Source organism: Triturus cristatus, chromosome 6 (genome assembly GCF_964204655.1).
Source record: "Triturus cristatus chromosome 6, aTriCri1.1, whole genome shotgun sequence".
Taxonomy (NCBI): Eukaryota; Metazoa; Chordata; class Amphibia; order Caudata; family Salamandridae; genus Triturus; species Triturus cristatus.
In genome coordinates this window covers 64,866,962-64,887,515 of record NC_140589.1, presented here as the reverse complement: position 1 = coordinate 64,887,515, position 20,554 = coordinate 64,866,962, and positions in this window count along the sequence as shown.

Sequence of the window (20,554 nt, the reverse complement as noted above, 5' to 3'; positions counted from 1 at the left end):
TGGTGACAATGAAGTAGTTTTCTAGGCAGCCAAGCCATATTTGCCACCTCGGCGATGCTGTGGCGGCGTCCGCCGACTCACTGAACGGTGGCAGGACACCTGTAGGGGGGTGCTGTATGTGAGTGATACCTCATTTTTAACTTGAGAATAGTCTTCTCTGCACGGTTGGGGTTGAGAAAACACAGAGAGCTACAGAATTTCAGTGTTGTCTGTCACCCACTTATTTATGTTGTTTGACTTTTCACCTCTAAAGAATTCTCACACACACCTCTTTTGCGTTATTTATTTTTTGCTGTGGCTAGAAAGTGACCGATGAGAACGTGGGCATACTGGCGAGTATCATCCAGCAATCCTGTGGGTTTGCGCACGTGAGTTGCTTTCTAGCCTTTCCACACATTTTTCCTAAACTTTTCTCATACTCTGAGTTTTGTATACACATTAATTTTGACCAGGGTGGGATGTGTATTTGAGGTGGTTATTGATGAATCTTTTTAAAGTCGAGCAGTAACGACTAATCAGTTCATGGATTGTTAACCGGAACTGTACTGGGAGTTTTTTTTTTTTTAAAAAGCCCTAAACAACCTCCATGAGTCTTGAAAAGAAGTGTGGTTTACTGCTCTCCGGGTCAGACCTAATATTGTTTATAACAAGTTGAACATGGAACTGGAACAAGTTGGTCAGCAGCTTTCACTTTTAATCAGGGATGGCAGACAGAGCATGTGTATTCTATATCTGGCCTTACAGAACCTGTTTGGTTCTCCTTTCATGTGTCCATTTCAAGCTGGGTTCTTGACTAAGCCTTTGTCTAAGGTGATGCTTTTCAAAGTAGGGTCACCTCCAGGCTGCAGTTCCCATAGCAGACACACAAAGAGGTAGAAGTAGTCTGCAGCTGACTATCAATAGTGACACCTCACAGTGATCAGTAAGGGATAAAAAGGCAGACTCATTTCTAAAACACCTTTCACACTCTTCACTCCCACCAAATAGCAGTCTTCTGGAAAACTATTCAACAGCCCTCTGTATCAAAAGGACTGCTGACCTGACAACCTTTGGTGTGGCCTTCCCACAAACCTTTTGACTTGTCCACTCTCATCTGCTGAAATTTGTTATTGTTGGCTTTTGGAATCTATGCATTAACCAGTGCTAAAGTGTGTGTGCTCACTTTTTTAAACATGGAAAACTTCAGACAAATGATCCTTAGAGTCACTCTGGTAAGCCTGAGAATAAAGGTGTTAGATCTGTCAGCCATAGGATGGTCTTCCTCTAACCTCTTTGCCAATCTCATTTTTGTAGGACTTAGGGCTCTGTGCACTTAACAACTGCTGACTAGTGCTGAAGTGTATGTGAACCCTCCCTATAAACATGGCAACATTGGCTTGCACCCACCTGGCACATTAAAATTACGTATAACCCCCTAGTGAAGGGTTATTACATGTACCAAGAGCCTTTAAAGCAAATGTTTTTTTGTTTTTTTAACCCCTCCAGTGCCCATGACGAGCTGGACTCGTCATGGAGCACAGTCGCGCTGTGCCCATGACGAGTCTAGCTCATCATGAGGCATTCCCTGGGGAATCCCTCTAGTGCGGGCACCAGAGGGATTCCCTTTAATTAAAAATAGCCTCGGGAGCTGGGGAAGAGCTTCCCCAGCTCCCGAGGCCCACCCCCCTTTCACTGTAATGACGATCGGCGCGCACATCGCGCCGACGTCATTACAGTGAAAGTGAAACTGAAATGAGCCAAGAGGCTCATTTCAGTTTCACTTTCTACGTGCTCAGGGGGCTATCTCAGCCCCCTGAGCACGTAGAAAGACGGGAGAGGTATCGTTGGAAAGGGGACAAACTCCCCTCCCCAGTGGATCCCTGCTTGGGGATCGCCACAGGAGGGCGATCCCCAAGCAGGGATCCACCCACTAGACACCAGGGAGGGGGCAGCGGCCCCTTGGGCAAGGGCCTTTGCTCCCCGCTGGTTATTATGGCGCAATTTAGTCTTTTTGCCCCCCCTGGGGGGCAGATGGGGGCATTATCCCCCAATCTGCCCCCCCGGGGGGGCAAAAAGCCCACTAGAAACCAGGGAATTTAAAAATAAATAAAAATAGGGGTGGGGGCTGCCCGAAACGGGCACGCCAATGCCCCCACCCACCCGCCACCATTACAGCCTTTCTTTCCCCCTTGAGGGCAGATGGGGCATCGGCCCCCAATCTGCCCCCCGGGGGGGGGGGCGCAAAGCCCACTAGACAACAGGGAATTAAAAAAAACAAAATAAATAGAGGTGGGGGCTGCCCAAAACGGGCAGGCCCATGCCCCCACCCCACCCCCCAATTACTACAGTCTTTCTGCCCCCCCGGGGAGCAGATGGGGCATTGGCCCCTAATATTCCCCTTCGGAGGGGCAGAAAGCCCACTGAATACCAGGGATTAGTTTTTAGTTTTTTTTTAGGGTGGGGGCTGCCCAAAACGGGCAGGCCCATGCCCCCCCAATTATTACAGTCTTTCTGCCCCCCCGTGGGGCAGATGGGGCATTGGCCCCGAATCTGCCCCTTCGGGGGGGGTGCGGAAAGCCCACTTGACGACAGGGATTTTTTTCGCGCAATTTTCTTTAGGGTGATGGATTTTATTTTGGGTGGAGGCAGCCCGAAAAGGGCACGCCAATGCCCCAACCCTCCCCCCCCCACAAAAATGACAGTCTTTCTGCCCCCCAGGAGGCAGATGGGAGCTGTAGCTCCCAATCTGGCCCCCCCTGGGGGGCGCAGAAAGCCCACTAGAGACCATGGATTTTTTTGTTTTATTAGTGTAGGGGTAAGGGCTCCCCAAAATGGGCATGACAATACCCCCACCCCACCCCCAGAGAAACTCCAGTCTTTCCGCCCCCCTGGGAGGGTAGTGGGCTGAAGCGGCCCCTGATCTGCCCCCTGGGGGGGCAGAAAGCCCACTAGGCGCCAGCGAGTACGCAGGCTTTTTTTTAAGCGTGGGGGTGGGGGTGGGGGTGGCCCAAAATGGTCATACCAATGCCCCCACCCCTGCAAAAAATATCCACAGTCTTTCTGCCCCTTTAGGGGCATATCGGGATGAAACCCCCTTCCCCGATTCCCCCCCCAGGGCGGCAGAAAGCCCACTGGGCTCCGGCTTCTTTTTAGCAATGTGCATACCTGTGGATTTTGGGCCCTAGCGCAGTTGGCACGTAGGCAAACCTAGCAAACCTGTACATTTTTTAAAACTAGACACTGAGGGGATTCCAGGATAGGGTGACTTGACTGGCTCTCACCAGGTTCTGTTACCCAGAATCCATTGCAAACCTAAAAATGTGTCCAAAATAACAAATTTTCCTGACATTTCTATGGTGGAAAGTTCTGGAATCTGCGCGGGTCCACAAAATTCCACCCACCCAGCGTTCCCCCGGGTCTCCCGATAAAAACGGTGCCTCACTCGTGTGGGAGGCCCAAGTACCTGCTACAGGCAAGGGCCCACAACGTAGTGAGGCGACATGAAAATTGCCCATCTCAAAACGACCTGGTTTTGGCCCGGTGCTCGGCGGCCACCTAGGGAAACCTACCAAACCCACACATTTCTGAAAACTAGACACCTGGGGGATTCCAGGGAGGTATGGCTTGTGTGGATCCCCCAACGTTTCCCGATAAAAACGGTGCCTCACTCGTGTGGGAGGCCTAAGGACCCGCCACGGGCAAGGGTCCAAAACGTAGTGAGGTGCACTACGTTTAGGACCCTTGCCTGTTGAGGCGCACTACGTTTTGGACCCTTGCCTGTCGCGGGTACTTGAGCCTCCCACACGAGTGAGGCACCGTTTTTATCGGGAGACCCGGGGGAACGCTGCATGGTGGGGAATTTGTGTCAGCCCGGTGATGCCACAACTTTCCCACACAAAAATGTGTGAAAAAGGTGATTTTTTTCAGCTAAATTTGAGGTTTGCAGGGCATTCTGGGTAAGGAAACCTTGGGGTATCCACGCAAGCCATACCTCCTTGGAATCCCCCGGGTGTCTAGTTTTCAGAAATGTGTGGGTTTGGTAGGTTTCCCTAGGTGGCCGCCGAGCACCGGGCGGTCATTTTCAGGTAGGCAATTTTCATGTCGCCTCAAAACGTTTTGGGCCCTTGCCTGTCATGGGTACTTGGGCCTCCCACACGAGTGAGGCACCGTTTTTATCGGGAGACCCGGGGGAACGCTGGGTGGTAGGAAATTTGTGTCAGCCGGTGATGCCACAACTTTCCCACACAAAAATGTGTGAAAAAGGTGATTTTTTCAGCTAAATTTGAGGTTTGCAGGGCATTCTGGGTAAGGAAACTTTGGGGGATCCACACAAGCCATACCTCCCTGGAATCCCCAGGGTGTCTAGTTTTCAGAAATGTGTGGGTTTAGTAGGTTTCCCTAGGTGCTGGCAGAGCTAGGGTTCAAAAACTACAGCTAGGCACTTTGCCAAAAAAAGTTCATTTTTCACTGCGAAATTGAGGTGTGTCCACGATGCGTTTTGCGCAGTTTCCTGTCGCGGGCACAAGGCTGACCCGCACAAGTGAGGTACCATTTTTCTCGGAAGACTTTGGGGGACACGGGGTGGGTGGAAATTTGTGGATCCATGCAGATTCCAGAACTTTCCACCACAGAAATGTGGGGAAAATGTGTTTTTTTTGGCAATTTTTTAGGTTTGCAAGGAAGTCTGGGTAACAGAACCTGGTGGGAGGCAGTCAAGTCACCCCATCTTAGAATCCCCTGGGTGTCTAGTTTTCAAAAATGTATATGCTTGCTAGGTTTCCCTAGGTGCCGTCAGAGCTATGGTTCAAAAACTACAGCTAGGCACTTTGCCAAAAAAGGGTAATTTTTCACAGCGAAATTGAGGTGTGTCCACGTTACGTTTTGCGCCGTTTCCTGTCACGGGCACTAGGCCGACCCACACAAGTGAGGTACCATTTTTCTCGGAAGACTTTAGGGAACGCGGGGTGGGTGGAAATTTGTGGATCCACGCAGATTCCAGAACTTTCCACCAGAGAAATGTGGGGAAAATGTGTTTTTTTTGGCAATGTTTTAGGTTTGCAAGGAATTCTGGGTAACAGAACCTGGTGGGAGGCAGTCAAGTCACCCTATCCTGGATTCCCCTGGGTGTCTAGTTTTTAAAAATGTATAGGTTTGTTAAGTTTCCCTAGGTACCGGCAGAGCTAGGGTTAAAAAACTACAGCAAGGCACTTTGCTAAAAAGTCACTCCATCCTGGATTCCCCTCGGTGTCTAGTTTTCAAAAATGTATAGGTTTGCTAGGTTTCCCTAGGTGCCGGCAGAGCTATGGCTCAAGGACTACAGCTAGGCACTTTGCCAAAAAAGGGTCATTTTGCGCTACAAAATTGAGGTGTGTCCATGTTACGTTTTGCGCGGTTTCCTGTCGCGGGCACTAGGCTGACCCACACAAGTGAGGTACCATTTTTCACGGAAGACTTTGGGGAACGCGGGGTGGGTGGAAATTTGTGGATCCACGCAGATTCCAGAACTTTTCACCACATAAATGTGGGGGAAAAGTGTTTTTTTGGCAATTGTTTTAGGTTTGCAAGGGATTCTGGGTAACAGAAGCTGGTGGGAGGCAGTCAAGTCACCCTATCCTGGATTCCCCTGGGTGTCTAGTTTTTAAAAATGTATAGGTTTGTTAAGTTTCCCTAGGTACCGGCAGAGCTAGGGTTAAAAAACTACAGCAAGGCACTTTGCTAAAAAAAAGGGTAATTTTGCATTGTGAAAATGTGGTGTGTTCACGTTGGGTTTTGAGCCATTTCCTGTCGTGGGAACTATGCCTACCCCTACAAGTGAGGTACCGTTTTTATCGGGAGACTTAGGGTAATTCAGATGTGTAAAGGAACTGTTATTACCTATTGACTTTCGATACATTTCTGCCTTCCAAATGAAAGACATTGTGTAAAAAAGAAGTCATTCTAAAAAATGACTGATAATTCTCATGCTAGTATGAGTATTCCCAATTTCAGAAATGTGCAAATATCTACTGTTTATAAACTCTATATTTTGTTCCCATCTCAGAAATACATAGGTGTCTTTCATACCGATTTTTCCATGTACACATTTTTACAGAATAATTACTACATACCCGGTACATAATAAAAAACCATTGCAAGTTGCTGCTCAGTTTTTGGCTCTGGGTTCGTCGGGTTCTTGGTGAACCTACAAGTCCTATATATCTCCACAACGAGTAATGTCCAGCGGATGTAACGGTATATTGCTTTCAAAGAGCTGTCATAATTAGAAGAAGTTACAGGTGAAAACGTTGACACAAAACGCTTTTTTATTCAACAAATTTTCAATTTATCCTATATTTAACTGTTAGTTTCTATAAAAAAAACCTTGATGGATCTACACAAATGACCCCTTGCTGAATTCAGATTCCCTAAAATGTATAGCTTTCCAGGATCCATTATTGCTTTTGTACCCATTTCTACCATTAACTGGAAGGAGGTCGAAAGCACAAAAATTAGCAAAAATAGGCTATGTCCCAGAAAAATGCCAAAACTGTGTAAAAAATGTTGGGTTTCTGACAAAAGTCTGGTATCCCCTAAAAGCTGGGAAAATGGTGATTTCAGCCCCACAATCCCTTTTTTGATAACACTTGCAGGGAAAAACCCAGAAGCTTTCATTTGCAGCCCGTTTTTCCCATTTTCCCCCCAAAAAACCTAAATTTTGCTGTATTTTGGCTCATTTCTGTGACCCCTCCAGGGGAATCCACAAACCCCGAGTACCTTCAGAAGCCCCATGATGTTGGAAGAAAAGGACGCAAATTTGGCATGGATACCTTATGTGGTCAAAAAGTTACAGGGGCCTCAGCGCACACTAACCCAAATAGCCAAAAAAGGGCGTGGCGCAGGAGGAGGAAAAGGCCTGGCAGCGAATGGGTTAAATTAAAAAAAAGAACTTTATTGCAGGTAGCACGTTGTACATAACTATGTGCCTACATCCCTGAGGCCGGCAGCGAAGGATGACTTACAGTAGAAATGGTATTACACAGCTGTTACACCAACAACCCAAAGGCCCAGCAGCAATTTAAGACATTGCGTGTTAAAATTGCATTTGTTGTGGGAAAGTCTGCATGGAATATCCAAAGTGTACGAACCTGTGTCCAACAGTTAAAACATTTATACCTCCCCCCCACCCTACTACCCCACCTCTCATGTCCACACTTTAACAACTAAATATCTGCTCACTTGACGACATCACTGGTGCTCGTGGAGCGTACCATTGTTGCACAGGTCCCCAAACCCACCTGCATTGGACAACTTCCTATAGCAATAGGCATATCCCCAACTGTACAGAAATATAGTAAGAACTAATAGACCAGTTTAGCTGAGTAACCCTCAGGCAGCACTACTCCCCTGAAGGTCTGCCCCGCAATCCGCCAACCAGCTCACAAGGGGAGACCATATGTCTTTAGACCTAGATCTGCTTGGCATTAGTTCCCAGTAGCAAGTTAGTTGATCTGCTGGAGCAGGGTTTTCTATTGAAAATTTATTGAGATTTAAACTCCAGTTTATGTTATATGTCATGATTAAAATTACTGATAATTAATTGATAATTATTAATTTTGTTAAAGTATTCTGATTAATCAACATTACTAATGAAAGAATTACACGTGGGAATGCATTTATGTTGCTTTATTAATACGTGAACTAAATTGGTGAGCAAATTAATTAAATAAGTGTTGCAGAAGTGCTATTTGTTTCGTGTTTGCGCTTTAAAATAACGTGCTTTAATGCTTCTTTGTGTTGCAGACGGCTAGATAATTCCTGGTAGCAGTATGATGGTAGAGATTATTGTATTGATCTGATAGATTGCTTGTACATAGGCTTTTGGATTCATTGATTTATTGATTGATGTTGGTATATGTACTAATACTATATGTTGAAGTCGTCGTATTGAGTTCTATGTAGTGTGTACGGCTTCTGGAACGTAGGAAGCTGGTGACGGTTCCGTAGTAGGGCAGAGGGAAGTGAGTGCTGCTCTCGGGAAAGACGGGATTGTTGGCCCTGTATGTATGCGGGGAAAAACGTGTGACAATTGAAGTTGCGCATCACATTGTCTGGGTTCGGAATCAGTGACATCGCCGGGTGTTACTATTAGAGACATATTTTCAGTATAAAAGGAGTGTGTATGGTAGCGAAGGTTATCTGTGAAACTCTGGTCTTAAGTCCCAGGGATCCGTAAGGTTCGCCGTTAAAGCTTACTGCTGGAGTAGTAATAGGTATTCTCTGAGCTTGTCTGAAGGACTGGGCAGAGGTAAGAGCTGCTTGGTTAACGTGTGTTATAATTCTGTAGTGGGACAGATTGTTCGCTGTTCTCGGGAAAGGCAGGATTCTGTGTGGATGTGCTACATTTTCTAGTGTGAAAGTGCGTGAATGTAGGAGCATTTAATTGATTGTAAGACTCTGGAGCATTCCTGGAGGAAACAGTTAATGGATGCATGCTAGAAGGGCAGAGTAGAGGAATGTGCTACTGTGTCAACGAAAGTAATAATTCCGTAGTGGAACAGAAGTAAGCGCTGTTCTAGAGAGAAGCGGGATACTTGTGAAAAAGACTTTCCTTTACTATTCTGTGGTTAGCGAAGCAGACAATGGAGAGGTTTATATGTTGTAACTAATAGATTTTGTAGAATCTGAAACGAAGTCTACTGAGAAGGCTTTGTAAAGGAGGGGTAGACGAGTGACAGAAGACAGAGTAGCAGTGACTGCAGCGACTACTGACGTCAGGGAGTCAGAGACAAACCACGCTGTGATTGGACAGTGGATTAGAACAGTGCTCGCGCTGGGATTGGTGCGTTGTTGTGAGCCGCGCAGGGATTGGAAGGAGTACAGGGTGACGTAGACGCTCCAGGATTGGTGCGTTAGTGTGAGTCGCGCTGTTATTGGACAAAAGATCGTACAGTTGCGGAAAGGACTAGAGGGTTGTAGTAAAGGCGAAAATGTATTATCAACCGGAGGAAAAGAAAAAGAAATCATTGTTCGGTAAAATTAAAAGATGGTTCGACAAGGATAAGAACATAATAACTGGGGGGAGGAGCCAAGCGCGCATCCAAGATGGTCGCGTGAGCACAGGGCTCCCCGGACCCTCGCGGCTCCTCGGAATTTATCCTGACTTGGCTGACGGAATCTAGAAGGCGAGCTCTGGCTGAACGTTGACCTTCTTTCAGAAACCGAATCGGACCGGGGAATCCTGATCTACGGTGGTTGGAACTTTCGAGGCCCAATCGATGGCTGTGCCTGGTGCGAGGGTGACCTGTGGAGCCGGGGTGTAATTGAACAACAGCGGCAGCGGATCTGTGCCAGTGGCCGCTCCATTACTTTCGGTTTCACTTTCGGATCCCTGAGGGGCTGGAGATCGTAACTGATTGGAGCGGCTGGGTGTTTATCTCCGCTGGATGCCCTTGTCTCTGCTTGCCACCAGTGTATCCGCTGACTTTGGTTTCCTCGCCCGGCTGCATCACGGTATCTGGTGCGGCTTCTGACTGAGTGGCCGGCACCCCCTTGACGCTGTGCCGGTGGTCCCCATTGGTGAGCGTGGTTCTCATGGGTGGCAGGGGGGGCCCCGAGGGGCGTAAGACTAAGACATCCCTCCGCGGGGGTCCGGTCCAGACGAACAACATGGACCGCTATACTCAAGGAAGAGGGTCCCCTGGAGCGGCTGGAGCCCCTTCGGACGAAGCTGGTGGTGGCTCGTCCATGCCCTCGGATCCGTCCCTGTAGGACATTATGGGCGCCATTAACGGCATCAAGGAGACTATTGCTACGCAATACGAGGCCTTGGCCCGTAAAATTGACACGGTGGCTATTGATGTCGCACTGATTCGGGCGGATCTCTCCAAGACCAACGAGAGGGTTCAATCGCTTGAGGTGCGGACGTCCACCCTGGTTACGGATGTGTCGGACCAGCGGGCCACTCTCGGCGATCTCAAGTCGGCCAACGATCTGATGGCCCGGCGGCTGGAGGACTTTGAGGGACGGGCCCGCCGCAATAACATCCGCGTCGTAGGCGTCCCGGAGTCCTCCGACAACCACCCGGTGGATCTCTTGGTGGAAGAGCTCATCCTCAAGCATCTTGCCCCCGCCGGCCTGAGTAAGTTCTTTGCCGTGGAGCGGGCCCATCGAGTTCCGGGCGGTCGGCCGCGGCCGGGGGCCCCCCCGAGGCCCATTGTTGCCAAACTTTTCTACTACAGAGACCGAGATGTGATTTTGCAGGCCTCGCGGGCCCATGGCCCGGTCCGCCATGAGAACGCGTCTATTAACTTTTTCCCGGACTTCACCCAACTTGTCCAGAAACAAAGGATGGGCTTCCAGGGGGTAAAGCGTCGCCTCCGAGACCTGGGTCTCAAGTACTCCATGCTTTTTCCTGCTAGGCTCCGAGTGGAGCACGAAGATCGGACAATCTTTTTTGACTCTCCCGCGACTCTGAGTGACTGGCTTGACTCGCTGCCGGGCCGCGGGGACCGGCCTGGGCCCTCTACTGGTACCGAGGGTGGCGGGTCTCCCTCGGAGTGACTTTGGTCCTTGATTTTGCCATTTTGTACTGTTCGGCTGGGTTCAACTTCTCTTTTGCATTTTGTTTCATTATGATCTATGTGGGGGGCGGCTGGGGACGGGTCCCTCTCCTCCTCCGGGGTCTTTCCGTAGAATGGGGTTTATGGGGCGACAGGCACACTGCAAGTTGGGGTGGTTTTTTGGGTCGCAGGGGTGCAGGGTGGGGGGAGTTGGTAGTTGGGGGGGGTTGGGGGGCTTTGATTTGTGTGTTTTGTTTTTAATGCGAGGTCTTTGTTCTGTTCTAGTCTTGGGCGTTGCGCTATCTGCTGGGGGATCCTTGATCGATTGGAGGGGATGGGGGGGGACGGGTTGAGGTTGATGTCATGGAACGTCAATGGACTGGGGGACCGTATCAAACGGGGTGTTGTGCTGCAGTATCTGCGACGTATGTCTCCTGATGTGGTGTTTTTACAGGAGACGCATCTGGTGGGTAACGTTTGTCATGCCATGAACAGGGGGGGGTACCGACTCGTTGCCCATTCTGGTTTCACCACTGGCTCTAGAGGGGTTGGCATTCTCCTGCGCTCTTCACTTCCGCTGGAGATCACCAGGGTAGTCCCGGACGACAGAGGGCGCTATGTGGCTTTGACTGGGCGGTGGGAGGGGCAGACCCTTTCCCTGGTCTCGGTCTATGTTCCCCCGGGCCTCCAGAACTCCACCTTTTCAGACTTGGGTCGAATGCTGCTTGAGCTTCCTGACAGTCTTCTGCTTATGGGTGGGGATTTCAATTCGGTGGTCTCGGACGACCGGGATCGCCACCCGCCCAGGGCCCTCCCTGCTGCGCAGGCGTGGCTTGGCGGATTCATGGAGACCTTCGGTCTGGTCGATTGCTGGAGGTTAATGCATCCTACACAGTGTCAGTACACTTTTCACTCTGGGGCGCATGAGAGTCTCTCCAGATTGGATTACTTTCTTATGCCCGCGGCCCAGACTGCCCGGATTCGAGAGGTTAAGCATCTGGCCCGGGGTATTTCTGATCATTCCCCACTGTGGTTGCTTTTTGATACTGGGACGCGGTCTGCTGGGCGGATCGCTCCTAATAACCCTTGGTACCTGCGGAACCCCACGATCCGCTATAGTCTGGTTAAGTCGATTGACCAATACTTCCTTGAGAATGATGGGTCGGTGCTGTCCGCAGTGTCCCTGTGGGAAGCTTTTAAGGCAGTACTCCGTGGGCAGGCCCTATCCCAGATTGTGGCGGCTAAGAAGGTTAGGACGGAGGAGGTGGAGAAGCTGGAGACCGACATCTTGGGGTTGGAGGCGGCCTTGGAGACGGGTGTCTCTCCGGATGGGCTACATGCCCTCAGCCTGAAACAGTTCGAGTATAAGTCCCTTGTCACTGACGCTGCCCGGACCATGTATAGGGAGCAGCAGGGTAGGTTGTATGATGCTGGAGACAAGGCTGGTAAATTGATTGCTTGGCTGGATAGGAAGGAGAGAGTGAATCGTGTGGTCCCAGAGCTCCGGGTGGCGGATGGAGTGTGTGTGACTGAGCCTGGCGAGATTGTGGAGTGCTTTGCTGACCACCTCCGGACGGTGTATTCCCCGGTGTCTGACAGAGATGAAGACGACTCTCGTCTTCTACTACGGGATATTGTCCTGCCCGGCTTATCCGTCGAGGACCGTGAGCGGTTGGATGCCCCCTTGGCCGTCGATGAGATTGCTACCGCGATTAGCTCCCTTCGCTCGGGCAAAGCTATGGGCCCTAATGGCCTGCCGATTGAACTATACAAACTACGCCCGGATAAAATCGCGCCCTTCCTCCGTCGTATGTTTCAGGAGTCGAACGAGAGGGGTTCCCTTCCCGCCGACCAGCGTCTGGCGACTATAGTCGTGATTCCTAAGGAGGGTAAACCACGTGACCGCTGTGCTTCATATAGGCCTATCTCCCTTTTAAACGCTGAACCCAAAATCCTGGCTAAAGTCCTCGCCAACCGCTTGCTGAGCGTTATCTGTGATCTGATTCATCCGGATCAATGCGGCTTCATCCCCCACCGTAATACCGCTCTTAATCTGCGGCGTCTGCACGGCGTCCTAGCTAGGGCGAAATACTTTTCTGAACCGGCCGTATTGGTTTCATTGGACGCCACCATGGCCTTTGATACCATCGAGTGGCCATTCCTCTGGGCGGTCCTGGAGAAGTTTGGCTTTGGGGAGGGATTTCTTAGCTGGGTGAAGCTTCTTTATGCCGGACCAATGGCTCAGGTGGTTGTCAATGGGCGGGCTTCCCAGCCCTTTGCTCTCGGGAGGGGCACTAGGCAGGGGTGCCCGTTGTCCCCTCTGCTTTTTGCTCTTGCCTTGGAACCGCTCGCCGCCTGGCTCCGCTGGGAGCCCTCTATCAGGGGGATCCGGTGGGCCCCGGGCTTCGAGGATCGGGTCTCGCTGTACGCGGATGATATTCTTCTGTACCTCACCTCGCCGCGACAGTCACTTAATGTTCTCTTCTATGGGAAAAACTCGGGTTTGATAATCAACTGGTCCAAATCTTGCGTGTACCCTCTCTCCGGTGGCCCTCCAGTCTTGCCGCCTCGACTTCCTATCCAAACGTCCTCATCCGGCTTTAAGTACCTGGGGGTGTATGTTTCGTTGGACCCGGCGGTCCGCTATGAGCAGAACCTCCTGTCTCCACTCCGACGTCTGAGGGTGGATACGGCGCGCTGGTGTAGGTTGCCCCTGTCTCCGCTTGGTCGCGCGGCCCTGTTTAAAATGATGTCCCTTCCCAGATTTCTTTACGCACTACAGAACTCATTTGATGTCATCCCGGTGGCCTACTTTCGGGAGGTGGAGAGCCTGCAGAGGAGACTGGTCTGGGACGGGCGGGCGCGTATCGCTCTGGCAAAGCTTACTCTCCCCTGGTACGACGGGGGCATCGCGCTTCCTGACATCAGACGGTACTATTGGGCCTCCCAACTGTCGGCAATTAACCATGCCACGTATGCTCCTGGTCTGAACCCGGCGTATGAGATGGATAAATTCCTGCTTCCCGGCGGTAATTATAACAGAGCGCTTTACTCCCGATCTGCCGGTGGTACCCTCACGGGCCCTACCAAGATTGCGGTAAGGGTGTGGAAGGCGGCGAATGTAGCGATGGGCTGGAGTGAGCGTTTAACGTGTGCTACTCCCTTGTTTGCCTCAGACCGCCTGGGGAGCCTTTGGACGACGAAAGGCTTTGAGCACTGGGACATGATCGGTATTAGTAGAGTGGGGGATCTGTGGGTTAAAGGCGCGGTCAAGACCTTCGCGGCGCTCCGGAGCGAGTATGAGCTTAGTGAGAGGGAGTTTTTTCGCTACGCCCAGGTTCGGCATGCCCTGCTCTCGGTTTTTGGGGAAGGGTCCACGGTCCCTGTTTCTTCGCCCCTCGAGGACCGCATACTCGACGGTCACGTTCCCGATAGTACTATCTCTTTGATCTATAAAAAATTGATAAATAATCGGGCTGACCTCTTGGTGCGTCTACGGGAGGCATGGACGGGGGATGGGGTTGAGTTGGACGACGAGGACTGGCAGTCCGCGCTGTCATCTCCTAAGGAGGTGGCCATCCCGGCCCGTCTCCGTTTGGTCCAGCTTAAGATCCTCCATCGCGTTTACGTGACGGGCCCCCGTTTGGTCTCGATGGGGTTTTCTGAGGACGGGCTTTGCAAGCGTGGCTGTGGGCACAGTGCCACCTTTCTCCACATCCTGTGGGAGTGCCGCGAGGTGGTGGAATACTGGCGTCAGGTGCATGAGGTTATGAGGCGAGTCACCGGGGTCACGCTGTTGCCGGAGGTGCGTCGTTGTGTGCTGTATGTGTGGGAGCCCAATGACTAACGCGGCCCAGACTCGGTGGGCGGCCCTGGGGAACATGATAGCAAAGAGGGACATAGCGCAGCTTTGGGGTTCGCAGCGGCCCCCCACCGTGTCTGTCTGGAAGGAGAACATGGACTGGTGCATGTTCAGGGAAAAGACTGTGTATGTGGCTCGTGGTAAACCCGGGGCTTGGAACAGAATTTGGGGACAGTGGAATGCGTATCGTGGAAGTATTTGTGCTCCCCCCCTGGTGGAAACGTCGGATGTAGCCATGTCCCCCTGATCCTTGATGGTTCCTTACTTATCTGGCACATCTGAGTATAGATTTGTATTCCCGTCTCTCCCCTCCCCCTACCTCTTTGTTTCCCTGCTTTTTGACTGCCATCGGGTGGTCGGATATGGACGTACCCCTGCTGTGGCCCGACGCCCATCTTATGTTTTCTTGCCTCGCCTTTGTTTTAAGTTGTTATTTATGTTAAAAGGGTGTATCCTGATTTCCTCTATGTGCAGTCTGTTCTTCTGTAGGGTGCGGAGCCCCGGTGGGCCAGTCTTTGTGATAGCAATGTTTGATCTTCTCACCTACTAGCGGCCGGCCCTGGTGGTTGTAGGCCCGTGCTTGTAACCTTCTTTCTGCACAATAAAAAAAAATTCAAAAAAAAAAAAACATAATAACTAGAGAAGGTGAATTGCTACCTCCGACAAGAACTCCTGCATCCTTCATGGTTGCGAAATATAGGTATCATACCTGTATTTGGTTAGACAACTGGGCTAAATACACTAAGGACGATGGTGTTTTAGCGTTCCCGGAACATGGTTCATTTAATCTGGCCGTGTTGAGAAATTTACGGGAAAAAATGATGTGTCTAGAGCCTAGACCAAGGCCGACACAGTTCGAGGCGTTGGTGGAATGGGAAGATGAGGTGCATGAGCGAGAAAAGCAGAGGAGTGGAGGCAATTATAGGTATATTTTTGGGAGGAAATATGATCGTGAAACTCATCATGATCGAATGAGGAGATGGCGAGATGCTAGTATGTCAGAGGGATTATATCCTATGAGAACTGTTGAGGAAGCGGAAGGGAGAAAAAGTGCAGAAAAGGTGCCTGATACAGGAGTGAGAAGGTATGGGGCTAATGATTATGAGGATGAGGTCTTGGATGACATGATTTATAAGAGACCACCTCCATATAGACCAGAACCAGAAGAGAGAACGCCAGTTGTGACTCCCATAAGAGATACTTTACGAATTGTTAAAACTGAAATTGTGACTCCTGATTTGAAAAGTGGTAGCTCTTTCACGGAAAAGGAGAAAGAGAGAGAGCGAGAGAGAGAGAGAATCAAATCGGTGATGAGAAAACAAGAGAATTAGCCAGAACGACATCTGAGCTGACAGAGAAAATTAGAGAGCTGACGAAAAATCTAGAAGCTGTTACAGTACCTGTAACTATTAGTCCGGTTGTGCCTATTTTTGATAAGCAAAGAATGGGTGAAAATGGTTTGACAGTTCCCTATGTAGGAAATGGTTTGGTTGGTTCTTGCACTTTGGAGGAATCAAGAATGAGGACGGGAGAAAATATTTTGAGACAGCTGAGACATGACACATGTAGTGGAGGATCAGATGTACAGCCTAGTTCAGGATTGAATACTGGTTGTTTGGGAGGAACGATTTTGGAACCACAGAGGATGGCAGAACAAGTGGGTGCAGTGAAAAAGTCTACTGAAATAACAGCTGAAGATTTGAATGATTGGTTGAAAGTTCTTCAAAAGAAGGATAAAGATTCACAGGCAATTGATGTAGCCAGGTTGCGCATAGAATTGGAGGAGCTTATTGTAGGAACAATTCCTACAGAAATATTGAAAAACCATCATGATGGAGAGTTGTTATTTATGTGCAAGAGTATCACCTGGAGGGCTAAGAGTACACATGACAGGTTAAAAGCAATAGCGAGTGAACAAGGAGTTGACATGGATAAGGTAAAAGCTTTGCAGAAGCCTTACAGGATGGATTTTTCCGATAAGGACATTGAGAACCTAAATGGAGTTGGTAGAACAGGGCAGATTAAGGAAATGATTTCCTTATTGCGAAAATGGGGTGATGTGGAAAAATGGAAGGATAGATGGTACAAGAAAAGGGAAGATTCAGTGGACAGGACTTACTCAGCTTTTCCTATGAGAGAAAAAGAGAAAACAGTGGATGCATATCCTATGAGAGAGATTCCTGGAGGAGGATATGTACATGTCCCATGGACTAGACAGGATATTTTATCATTTACGAATGATTTTCCTCGACTGAGAGAAAAGCCCGTCGAGTGGTATAGGCAGGTAGACAGGTTTGTGAAATTGTCAAAAGTGCTGTGGATTGACCTGAATAGTCTGTTTGATATAATTGTTCCAGCAGACTTGTGGGCAGAGTGTAAGATAGTTGTTGATTGGCCTGCTAAGGAGTACCCAAGAGATCCGAAAACGGGAGCACCAGACCCAGAGGTTATGAGGAAGTACGAGCAGGTAATTGTGTTCCTGAAAAATAAGGTACCCCCGAAAGAGACAGACTGGGTTAAGATAGATCGAACACATAAGGAAGCAAAAGAATCAGTTCATGCTTTTTATGAAAGGCTGATACTGGCTTTTAAACAGTTCAGTGGAGATGAACACCTGGGTGATAAGGATTGGAGTCATTTTGTATACAGATTTGTATATGGCTTGAGACCTGAAATCAGTGAAAGGATTAGAGAGCATACAGTTGACTGGCAGAGTAAAAAGATTGATGAAATCTTGAGACATGCAAAGTACTTCAGTGATGAGATTGAGGCAAAACAGAGAAAGCTGAAAGAGAAAGCAATGTGGGCACAGGTGAAGGTTGCTGAAAGACAAGAAGCACAGATGGTGGAACAGGCAAATAATCCAGGAAATAGGCCCAGATATGGTGCAGGAAAAGGAAAGGGGAATCTAGAGGAGGCCAAGAAAAAGTTCCCATGTCACAACTGTGGACAATTGGGGCATTGGAGATCCGAGTGTACCAATCCACCATTAGTGAGTAATGAGAATAAATCATTGAATCAACAGGTGCAGAACGAGGGGTGTAATCATCAGCAACAACAGCAGAAGGTTGTCAGACAGCAGAGCCAAGAGCCAAAACCGCCCTTGCCGCAGAATAGAGGGTCCCAAAAGTATAACCAGGACTCGGGATTCTACAATGATGAGCAGGTAAACAAACCGAGACGTTCGAACCTGGTACAGCAGTACTGGTTAAAGAATGAGGGGAGTGAGTCTGAAGGGGACTATTGACGGTGCCGAAGAGAGGAGGAAGCGTGCATACTTGGTGCAACTCTAGAAATAGACCAGGCAGGACCATTTGTAGATGGGAAAATAAATGGGGAGAGTGTTACTTTTTTGGTAGACACAGGAGCGACGAGATCAACTGTCAGGTCAGCAGATATTAGAAATCTTCCTCTCTCGGACGAAGCAATCCAAGTGGTTGGTGTAGCCAATACACAGATTAAGACTCATCTTACTGAACCAGTAAGGGTAAGAATAGGGAAATTTTCAGACATGCACAGATTTGTAGTCTGTGACACTAGTCCAGTGAATTTGTTAGGTAGGGACTTATTGTGTAAGATGAATTGCACAATTTTCTGTACTCCGGATGGAATAGCTTTTGAGACACCAGATGAGGATGTTTTGTACAGGATGACTCTAGATAATAGAGAGAGTGAGATTGTTGGAACATATGCTGTGTTTAATCCAGATGATTTGCCTCAGGAGTTGAGACACAGTAAAAACAGCAGTTTGGGATTTTACTGGAGAAGATGTGGGATTGATGAATAATGTAGATCCAGTGAAGATTTCAGTGAAAGAGGGAATCGTTTATCCTAATATCCCACAGTACAGATTGACACCAGAGATAATTGAGGGAATAACCCCTATAATTGACAAGATGATTTTAACAGGGTGTTTTGAGAGAATTACTGAGTAGCCCGTGTAATTCACCGATAATGGGGCTAAAGAAACCTAATGGAAAGTTCAGGATTGTACAGGATTTGAGAAAAGTTAACAAAATTGTGGTGGCATGTTGTCCCATTGTGCCAAATCCGTCAGTGATTTTGTATCAGATTCCTCATGATGCTGAATGGTACACGGTGATTGGTTTGTGTCATGCTTTCTTTTCAATTCCATTGCATCATGACAGCCAGCTGATTTTTGCATTTCGGTTTGGACAGCGTATTTTGGCATGGTGTCGTATCCCAAAGGGGTATACAGAGAGTCCTTCGATATTCAATCAGTTATTGAAGAAATCATTGGAGAGTTTGATCATGCCTGAAAGCTCAGTACTAGTGCAGTACATCGATGACCTACTTGTGGCATCGAAGACATGTGAAGCTTGTGAAGTAGATACCATAGCTTTACTGAATCATCTGGCAGATGGAGGGTTAAAGGCATCTCCAGCCAAATTGCAATTTTGCAAGAAAGAGGTGCATTATCTTGGACACAATATTGAAAAAGGTCTGAGAAAGGTGACCGATGACAGGATCAAAATTATCAGAGGAATGAGAGCCCCAATGACCCAGAGAGAAGTGAGGATGTTTCTGGGGATGGTGGGTTATTGTCGTCAGTGGATAAGTAATTTCTCCCTGATAGCAAAGCCATTGATTAAACTGACCAAAAGTGAAGTGAAAGACCCATTGGAACTGAATGCAGAACAAATGGCAGCATTTGAAGAATTAAAGAGCAGAATGTGTGAAGCTCCTGCTTTGGGAATGCCAGACTATGAGAAGGAGTTTGAGTTGTACTGCAGTGAGAGAAATGGATGTGCACTTTCAGTGTTAATTCAGAAACATGGACAACTGAGAAGGCCAATTGTGTACTTCTCATCAACACTTGACCCCGTAGCTGTGGGTTTGCCAGGTTGCCTGAAAGCAGTAGCTGCTACATGCAGAAGCTTGGAACAAAGTGAGGGTATAATAATGGGATATCCTGTAAGGGTATTCGTACCTCATGATGTGGCAATTCTTTTGACAAGAAGCAGAACCCAATATATGTCACACAGTCGACTGACTAAATATGAGAAAATCATTCTGGGAGCATCAAATGTGACTCTTGAGAGATGTGTGAATGTGAATCCAGCAACTTTGTTGCCAGATGCTGAAAATGTGAATGTGGGAGATGATGTTGATCATGATTGTTTGGATGTGCTTGACTACTGCACAAAACCGAGACCAGACATAAGAGATCGACCACTACCTGAGAGTGATCATGTGCTGTTTGTGGATGGATCATGTCTGAGAACTGATGATGGTGTGCTGAGTGCAGCATATGCGGTGTGCAAGGTTTCAGAGGTTATGGAAGCTTCGTCTTTGAAAGGAGTAAGATCTGCTCAAGTGGCTGAATTGGTGGCATTGACAAAAGCTTGCAAGATTGGGAAAAATTTGAGAGTGACTGTGATGACTGATAGTCAGTATGGATTTGGAGTGGTTCATGATTTTGGCCAACTTTGGCTTCAGAGAGGTTTCTTGACGTCGAGTGGGACTCCAATAAAGAATGCTGAAGTGATTGGAAAGTTGCTTGAGGCGATACAGCTGCCTAAAGAATTAGCGGTTGTAAAATGTGCTGCTCATGGACAAGGAGATGATTTTGTTACTCTTGGTAATCGTTTTGCCAATGACATAGCACAGTATTGTGCAAAGAACAATCACTCAATTAATCGGGGACGAGAAAGGGAGATGTCTTTTTGTTCTGTGATGTTTACTAATGTCCTAGAAACGTGGGATGAAGTGAAACAGTTGCAGGATGAAGCAGGAGATGAGGAAATGAGAGATTGGATCAAGGCAGGTTGTGCCCCAAGAGAGACAGATCATGTTTGGATCTATAGAGATGGAAGACCAGTTATGCCAAATTCAATGTTATCAACAATGGCAAGAATGTATCATGGCCAGGGACATCTGGGGAGGGACGCAATGATTAGGTCCTTCAAACAAACCTGGTACAATGCAAAGTTCAGGCTGATTGCAGAGAGCATCTGTCAGAGATGTTTGATTTGTCAGCAGTTCAATACAGGGAAGAAGACAGTGGTAAGCCTAGGAACAATAGGCAGAGAAGGAGGTCCTTTTACCAGAATGCAAATAGATTTCATTGAAATGCCCCAAGTGAATAAATTGAGGTATGTTATAGTGGTAGTCTGTTTGTTCTCAAGATGGGTGGAGGCCTATCCGACTAGGA